Genomic DNA, 9,692 nt, shown 5'->3' with positions numbered 1-9,692 from the left:
GCTGCGGGCTTCAAAACCTGTTTCATGTGGTTTGTCCATTTTTGGGGTGTTTCAGCTGTCCCATTCTGTTGGAAGCCTGGGTTTGAACATCAAATGGGTTTTGTTTCTCCAGCAAATTTCAGGGAACGCCAGGGGATCCTGGAACTGGATCCCACATTACAAGCAGATGCTCCCTTCACACCTGAATCTCCTCCCCATGACCCCAGAAAGTGTGGGTCACCCCTCTGCTCTCTGAATACAAAAACGGGGAGGGGGTTGGAGCTCTTTTGAGAGATAAGAAAATGACACGTGTTTCTCTTGATGTCAAAATTGCCGTGGCCAATGAACTTGCAGTGCAGGGGTAACACTCGGAATGTCTAACCAGATGGGCCCTTTAGCACCTGTTGTGACCAGAGGGCTGTGGCAATGGAGGAAAGGCTGGGAGAGCCGTCCTAGCTGGCCAGCAGCCTTGCAATGGCCTCCCACTCTGTCCAGGCTGTTGCAAGCATGGATTCAGAACATGTACCCAGATGATGGAGCTGGAATTTGCGGGAAGCTAACTTCCTGTCAGTGTGAAATGTCTCAGGCAGTGATGAGCCCCCATCCCCGGAAAGGTGCAAGCAGGAGCTGATCCTCTAGCAGGGATGTAACAGGAGATGCTCAACTACACGGTGCGCTCTGCCTCTTCCATGTGGTACAGATCTCACGACCACGTGCTGGGAGTGAGAATCCCACTTCGTGGACTCATAGACCCTTCTCCCTTCTGGGAGTGCATTTCCACAGAAATGCCGTGCACAGACCTGCGGCACCTCCCTGCATTGTCCCCGTGGTCCTGGGTGGCTACCACCCATGCCAGGCCTGGCACACACTGCCTCACTGAGGGGACCGGGCCATGCCTCACTCAGTCCGTTACATAACTGGCCGCTTCTGAAAAGGCGCTGTACCGAGTCACAAGGGTTAGCAAACTAGTTCAAGGTAATTTATGACTCTGGGATGCTCGGGTTTCTAAATACAACAGACCTCTACAAACTGCAAAAGCTTCAAGCTCTCTCCCCAAGGGAGACTGCCCGGCCCAGCCCAGGGCAATGGTGCTGATGCCAGGTGGGCAGGACAAGCTGGCACACTAGCAGGCCTGGCTGGCTTAACTCACTATGAGCCCCAGGGAGGCACTCCTGGAGGCCTCGTGAAGACGGCTCCCCCCCCCCCCCGCCCCCGCACCGCCGCCATTCTTCCCTCCCTTGTCTCTGGTATGCATGAGAAGGTGATGAAGATTTTTCTCGTGTGCTGTGATGGCACCGAAACCACAGTGCATTCGGGGTTGCTACATCCTAGTTGGCTTGTTTCTCTTTTTTAATGCTAATAATATTGATTTTGGGTACAGTGGATCTCAGGCAAGGGAAACTCCAGTAAACGAAAGCTGACTCTAGTCAAACGTGGCTGATGTTTCTTTTTTCCTCGGGGGTGGCAGGCCCTGCCTGCCTTTCCATCTGCCCAGTGCTGGCCTTGAACACCCAGAGTGGCTTCTCTGCATGCTCTCCTGTGGGCTGCCTTCCTGCCTTGGTGCTGGCGCCCAGAGCTCGAGACCCATTTGTGTCTGCAAGAGGACTGTGGTCTCTGCCCTTGCTCCGCTGAGCTCTGGCTGCCGCCTGCATCCAGCATCCGTTCCCAGCACCCCCCGTCCCGGCTCCAGGCCGAGCTCATCTGGGGCCTGCTACCAGGTACAGTGACCCTCCCCTTTCCTTGCAGACATCAACTGTGAGTCAGCACTGAATGCAGGTCCCCAGTATACCCATACCTTGCCAGCCTCATCCTCAGTGCACACTCCCAGCTAGGAGTAGGGATTCGGGGTGAGTGAGACACAGCCCTGTCCTCAGGCCTTGGCCTTTCTGACTCAGGAGGCTGACACACACATGCACCAATGAGGGACACAAATACACTGTCTTCTGTGACGGGGGGAGGGTGAGCCTGGGAGAGCCCAGAAGAAGCCTGGAGGGCTTCCTGGAAGAGGTGGTGCCAAAGGTGTGCAATGTTCCATATGATCTCTGCAGTCCTTGGGTGTAAGCATCCCAGAGAAAGACACCTCCATGGGGACTGTTGAGTCTACCGCTACTGGCTAGGTGGCATTTGGTGACAAAGTAACAAATGGTCCGAGCTTCCTCTGCCTAGTCCTGGATTGTTGGGGGTCTGGTTTCTTCAGGGCGACAGAGACACAGCCATGGCTGACTGTTCTGGTGCCCTGGCTCCTGCCTTGCTCCTCTCTCCAGAACACGGGACACTGCGGTTGACCCCTAAACAGCTCTGTTCCTCCACCCCCCTGTCTCCGTAACCTTTGCACTATGATGGAGCAGCTCTTCCCATCAGGGGTGGGGTCTAGATCCCCCCGCTTTGAATCTGCGCTGGCTCCGTGACTTGCTCTGGCCGACAGAATGTGGTGGAAATGATGCCGTGCCAATTTCAGGCGTAGGCCTCAAAGAGCCTCGTGGCCTTGCGTGCCCACCCTCTCGGGACCCTGGCACCACCATGTGCAGAAGCCCAGACGGCCTCCTGGAAGAATGGGACACATGTAGCCTACTCACCACCACCCCTAGTCGCCCCGGCCAACAGCCAGGCAGCAATCAGCCGACCCCTGCCATTGACCACACATGCTTGAGGGAGCCCGGAAGACCTGCCCGACCAGCTAGCTGCTCAGCTAAGTCAACAGTTGGTGCAAGCTGCTACATTTCGGGGTGGTTATTCCGCAGCAGAAACTAACTGATCCAGGCATCCCAGCATTCTGGGCAGGATGCACAGGCTGCAGGATTTATAGGCAGAGGCCTGGCTGCAGGCAGATGGACTGGCTGGCCTCGGGACCTTCACCTGGCCCTCAGGTTTGCTGTTACCTGGGTTCTGCTCTACAGCTAGGATCTACAGTCAGCACAGTTACGACCAAGGTATAGTTGGCCCGGGAGTGGCTGCGCCTAAGCCATCTGGCCTCCTCTACGGTTTCCTGGACCTACCCAGGGCCTTCCAGCCGCTTTCCATGACACTCCAGGTGAAACCCAAATGCCTCACCATCCCACACCATGCTCCCTATTCCCACCCTGCTCCCAGCTTTGCGCCTCTCACTGCACTCCAGACACACCTGCCTCCAACCCATAAGACCCAACCTGACCTCCGCGCCTTTGCATGTGCAGCTCTCCTGACTAGCATGCTCTTCCCGGATACCCGCACGGCTCCCCCCATTTCCTTCAGGCTCTGACCCAGTAGGCTTTGTTAAACAAACCGGAGATCACAGATCATTCTTACAAAATGGCCTGTGTCACTGTCTGCACACTCCTCCTGCTTTATTTCTTTTCAGAGCAATTAGCATGACTAGGTGCAAAAGTGTCCACATTGTGAGACATCCAGTGGGAGCCAGCGAAGGTTAGGAAGGGAGGGTGGGATGCTGAGAAAGACGTCGGCGTTGGGACCTTCATAGCACACAGCCACTGACTGGGAGCCGATGTGTCCTGAAGCAGCCTGCCACCCCCCACTGCCAAACCAACAGAGACACTGTTGGCAGTGCTTCAGCCACATGTAGGAGCCGGTATCGCACTCGGCAGCACAAGCCCAGATTTATGGCCATGGCATAACTGCTTACAAGTGTCATGCAGGTGACACATGTTTGTCAAAAACACCTCGTCTTGAGGTGGCCACAGAGAGCAGTTCCCTGGAACACAAGAAGCTTCACAAAGCAAGGTGTCCCTGGGGCTCCTGCCTTCTGAAACCCCTTAATCGAGGGCCCACCATTTAGGGCCCTTCTCAGAGTTTCTGGAGCCTACAAAAGAGAGAAGTCTCTAACTGGAGCTGGGACTCCCCGGCTGCAAACAGGAGCAACACCGGCTGGCCTGGCTCAGCCTCGGAAGCTGGGGAGGGCACCCTCCAGGGCCAAGGAGGCCCAGGGCAGGCCCAGACCCACCATGGATCCAGGGTTCAGGGACAAAGCTCTTCTGCACTCCGTGAGGGGCCCCATGGCAGACCCATCCCCGGGTCCTGGACCAGTCACCAGGAGGGAGAGCCAGGGCCTGGTTGGGGTCCAAAGGGACCATGCAGTCTCGTGGTAAAGAGCGTGGAGTCTGGAGCCACACCGCCTGGGATCAAATCGCAGCTCACTCCATCACTGACCAGCTGAGTGACCCCAGGCAAGCCTCATAAGGGTTCTGAGCCTCAGCTTCCACATCTATAAGATGAGTGTAAAAACAGTGTCTCCTCACAGGGTGGTGAGGACCCCACGGAATGCTCAGACCGGGCCCTGGCACATCACAAACGCTGCAGAAGTGAGTTGTCATCCACATCATCAGAGGCCATGACTCTGCATCACTCAGACCAAGGGTGGAGCCTTCCCGGCAAGGATTCGACTCTGTTCCAGGTTTGAGGGTGCTGGGGTACTGCTCCCAGGGCTCTCCCTCCCCTTACCGGGCAAGGAGCCGGTGGGGAGTGAGAGGCAGGAGTTAAACCTCAGCTGCTTCATCATCAAAAGGACAGCAGGAGGGATGAGGCAGGGGTGAGAAGCAGAGGTGGCAGGAGGTTTTCAGGCCCCCAGGAACAATGTGCCCAAATGGCTTTCACAGCAGCTCAGGGGAGCCCATGGGATGGAAACGGAAAGGCAGGCTGTCATGTCTGATCCCTCCACCGACAGCCCCAGGGTCCTGGGTCCCAACCCACCAGCCCTACTGTGCACAGCCAGACACCAAGAGGAAGGAACACAGAACCCGCCTTCAGAGAATCGGAGACAGACTCCACGTTGGGGTCACCCAACACGGTCGTTGTGTGGCCATTACAAACTCAACCCTCCTCTGTGCTCCTGTTTCCTCATCCTCACAAAAACATCCATGGATGGGGCGCCTGGGTGCCTCTGTCGGTTAAGTGTCTGACTCTTGCTGTCAGTCCAGGTCACGATCTCACAGTCAGGGGACTGAGCCCCACATCGGGCTCTGCACCGACAGCATGGAGCCTGCTTAGGATTTTCTCTGTCCTTGCCCCTTCCCCACTCTCTCTCTCTCCTTCTCAAAAAATGATAAAGAAAGAAACATAGAAAAAAAAATCCATACATGGCTACACAGGGCCTCCTGGGGCACCTGCACGTACCAGGGATCGCAATGGTACAAAGAGGGAGAGGGGAGAACGCACGGACAGCAGGCATGAATGACTGCAGGTGTGCTACAAATGATCAGAGATCTGAAGAGCTCAATACTTAGGAGTTTTAAAAAGGCTTCTTGATATGTGACTGGAGAAAGGCGGCCCAGTTAGTAAACGGTGCTGGGACATCGGAACCAATTCCAGACACATTAAAAATCTATATTTGAAAGAGAGAAGTTGAAGAGGGGGATATTCTGGGGGAATATCTTTCCAAACTTGGGGTTGGGAACAATTTCTTTAACAAGGTGTTAAAAGCTCAGTAAGCATAAAAAAAAAAATCGATAGGTTTGACTGCAGTAAAATGTAAATTTCCCTTCACCAAATGACGGTGAAAAGACAAATCACTAAAAGCAGAAGACCTCTGGCATATGTACAACTAGCAAAGGATCAGTATCCAGAATACATAAAGAAGTCCTACAAATCCACAGGAAGAAGAGAGGCAATGAGCAAAAAGACCACAGCAGGCATGTCGTAGAGGAAGAAACGGAGTGCACAGATGAACACGGGAAAAGCTGCCCGATGTCACGAGGATGCAGGGAAGTGCAAGGTAAGGTCCCTGTGAGAGATTTCACATCCATCAGCCTCACAGTGAGGAAGACATGTGACATCTGACAGCACCGAGGGTCTGAGAGGATCAGCTGGCACCCACGGTTGATGAATGTGAAACCTGATCTGGCCACACTGAAAACCACTTTGGCCTTTTCTTGTTAGGTTGACCAGTCCCATAGCTTAGAACCCTGCAAATCCACTCCCAGGAGTCACACAAGGCACACCCAAGAAGAGTTCGTCGCAGCACTGTTAGCAAGAGGAGGGGAAGAAAGGAAATGACCCAGATACTCATTGACAGAGCAATGCAAAAAGAAATTGTAGCACAGTCACACAATTTCTTTCCACACTGGTGACAGCAAACTCCAGCTACACAGCAGCACAGCTCAAGCTTAGAGACACGGAAATGTTGAGTACAAAAATGCAAATTTTAGAGATCTACATACAGAGAGCAAGTTTTTACAGCTTGAGAACAAAGAAGCAATCTAATGTTTAGGCTTATTCAGTCGGCCTGTGAGCAAGAGAATGGCAAACAAACAAACACCAAATTGCAGAGAGGGGTGACCTCCAGGCAAGGAGAAGATGGAAGTGACTGGGAATGTTCTAGTTCTGGAGTTGAGCTGCGGGCCCACGGATGTTCATTGTCCCACCATCCTTCATAATGCACGAAACACACGAAGTATTAAAACAGAACAGAGGCAAAGGAGAAAAGCAAGAAGAGAAACATGGTGTGGGTCCAGACACATCCAGTATGATTTCCTTGTCACACACATAGTTGACTGTTTTCACGTGGTGTCACGGGGGGTACCAAGAGTTCCGTCGAGAGGCCAGAGCGGGAAGTGAAAGGACAGGCAATTGGACGAGGGCATTCTTCCCTCTGGGCCTCAGTTTCTCCATATGCAAAATAAGGGGGTGTACCAGCAGTGGCAAATGGCTGGCGTGCATAACCCAGGTCTCCCCTTCCTCACCCGCTGTGGACACTACTCATGGATTGCAGCACTGTTTCACATGGAGCACAGACACGCAGCGTTGGGCTCCACAGCTGGGCCCTGCAGGCTGCCAGGGATGCCAGTCTGAGAGGGCACACTAAGTGATACCTACGTGCTGATCTGGAGAGAGTCCCTCCAGCTGTGGCCTGGAAGGTTCTGAAGCCTCACCAGCAGGCACTAGCTAGTCTGAGAGGCAGGGGCCCTAGGGAGGAGCCGACTGGCTTTGGGACTGACCCTAGCCGGACCCTGGCAGCGTGCAGCCTCAGCTTCTACACTGCCCACGCCTGTGGCCTCCGGTCCGCCGCGGGGGGGCCTTGCCCCCCCCATCATCTGACCAGAGCCCGTGCTCCCATCCGTCGGGTGGGCAGGCTCATGTCTACGCTCTGCGGGTGAGCTCTGCTGGACCTGAAAACGGCAAGACGGGCAGAGGGCCGGGCAGGAGCTCAGCATCACCCTCTAGCCCAGAGAGCCGTGGAAGCGGCCCCGTTGTGCCAGATTCAACCAGCTCTCTGAGGCAGGAGGATGGCATTCCTTGCACCACCGCCTAGGCCTGCCTGGGCCTGCAGGCCTTTGCTCCTCTGCTCTCCTCCCTACCTGCCCCCCCTGCTGCCGCCTGTCCCCTCTCCCTCCCCTTATGGTCCCAGCTCACAAGACTCCTCCTTGGTTGTGCTATTCCATCTACCTCCCACTCCCCACCCCCCCAGTGAGCGCTGACGTCCCTTCCTCTAGACAACCACCACACAGAGGTCAGCTTTTCCGAGGAGAGCTTGTGTGCTGGGTCTGGTCCAGTTTCTGTGGGTGTCTGTTCCCTCCAGTATGGGGAGCCCAGCAGGGTCCACCTCACAACCGGCATGAAAATAATACCATCAAACAGCCACAATTCCTTGGAATCAATGGGCTTCTCCAAGAACTGTCCACCTACTGCCTAAGCCGCACAGCCAGTGAGGTTGGCAGTCGGGGAATGGTACCTCCCTCCCTATTCCAACAGTGAGAAACTCAAGGGCCACAGAGGGAGGTGACTTCTCCAGCATCACTGCCCACCCTCCAACCTTCTGGGAGGCTGAGAAGCTTTTCTGTCATGTCCCATCAGGGCCCTCAAACCCCAGGAAACACCTCATTTCCCCAGAGCAGGGGCCTGCTGAGTGACCACAGCCCCTAATCATGGAGCATCTGGTTTCATCCGTGTCCCTGCGGATTCTTTTAATAACAAGATCATGTGGAGAGACATCATACCCAAGGACGTGATGCTTCGGCGTTTCGTCTCTCTTTCATTTTGTTCACCTGATACACGTTTTAAATGACTACTGGGCTGTGTACACAGGAAGCCTTGATTCACTAGAAAGAACCGTGGTGGGTTTTCTTAGAAGACAAAGTCAGGAATTTAAGGCATCCAGACGTGTCCAATGAGCAGAGTGGAGACAAAGATGTCTCTCCCGCTGCTGTGTCTGGGAACACAGCTGCCCACACACGCCCACCACACCCTCGGATCAGAGCCTGCCACTGATATCCACGGTGTGAAAGGGCTTGGAACCCACTGTCATCTTTATCACCATCCCTCGATCCCAAGAAGCAAACACCATGAGCTTGCAAAGGCACTCCAACAGGAATGCTCACTTGTGTTCCCAGGAATACACACAGACTCCAGATATTTACTTCTGGTTCCAACTTCTCCTGGGTTCATCCTCTTTCAAGTCTTGGAAACTCTGGGCACCACTTCTTGCCCTACAATCCCTCCATCAGATCCCCCCATCGCCCACTCTCCCAGGAAGCTTCCCCCACCTGGACACCTCCAAATCCTCCTCAAAGTCATCTCTGACTCCCCCTCTTCCAGGCAGTCCCCTTGCCTTCTCGCTGGCCTCTTTACACTAATTTCCTGCTAGAATGATCATAATGGGTTCAAATGCTGCTGCTTGCACACCTATCTCCCCCGTCACGGGACAGGTTGTGGGAGCAGGGTGCAGGGCTGATGTACTCCCGTTACTTCCAGCCCCTCAGCATGGGCCCGGGCACATTGGTGGGGGGTGGAGTAGGGCCTCAAAGAAGCATGATCTAAATCCCTGGGCTCTGTTTTCCTCAAACTTAGAGTGTAGTGAAAGAGCTCTAATGACAAAGAAGGTAAATTCTAGGTATTCTGAACAGAGACCAGGCAATCCTTTCCTGAGTATTTCACAGTGAAGCCAAGACCTCATTGGTGAGTAACTGTCAACTGCCCAACAATGGGAGTGAAGAACTTTCCCAGGAGAGAGAGAGTCACAGACAAATGTTGTAAGGTGGGAGGGAGCAACTTGTGTAAGGACCGAAAGGCCAGTGGTGCCTCAGCAAAGCAATGGGGCGATGGGCAAAAGTTCATGGATTATGCGTATCGGTTAGGTTAGGATGGGTTACGCTGCATAACACACAATTCTCTAAATCTCAGTGGCCTACAATAAAGTTTCTTTATGTCTCAGACTATATGCACATGTGGCTCTCCTTCGTCTCCTCTCCCCTCTGGACTCAGGTTGACAGAGCAGTCTGTCTCTATCTGGAATATTGCCATTGTCGTGGAAAAAGGAAAAGAAAAGTGGTAAATTACTCACTGGTTCTTAACGCGTGTGCTCACATCTGTTTTCACTGTTCAGCAGCCCCTCTGCCATGCCTGAGGACAACATGGGCCGTGCTGTATAATCCTCCAACCGAGCAGGGCACTTCGATACAGGCCACCGAATGTGGGGGAGTGGTAATCCAGTTCCACACCGTGCTTATGATTTTGACGTCTTTCCTAGGATCAGTGAAATCTGTTGAATAAACTGTTCATTTCTAAAAATCCCTCTGGCTGTAGTGAGAGACACAGACTGGAAATGGGCAAGGGTGGGATTCGGGAGAAAATTCAGGAGGCTGCCTCAGTTTCCCCAGGCAATAAAAAAAAAGTACTTTACACTAGGGTCATGGCAGTGGAAATGGAGAGAAGCCAAGAGATTTAAAAGATGGAAGGGTCTAGTGATGTACAAAGAGGAGCAGAGGTGAGTGAATGTGTGACACCAG

The sequence above is a fragment of the Panthera tigris genome (assembly GCF_018350195.1).
Source record: "Panthera tigris isolate Pti1 chromosome F3 unlocalized genomic scaffold, P.tigris_Pti1_mat1.1 chrF3_random_Un_scaffold_81, whole genome shotgun sequence".
Lineage (NCBI taxonomy): Eukaryota > Metazoa > Chordata > Mammalia > Carnivora > Felidae > Panthera > Panthera tigris.
Note: the sequence above shows the minus strand (reverse complement) of the source record.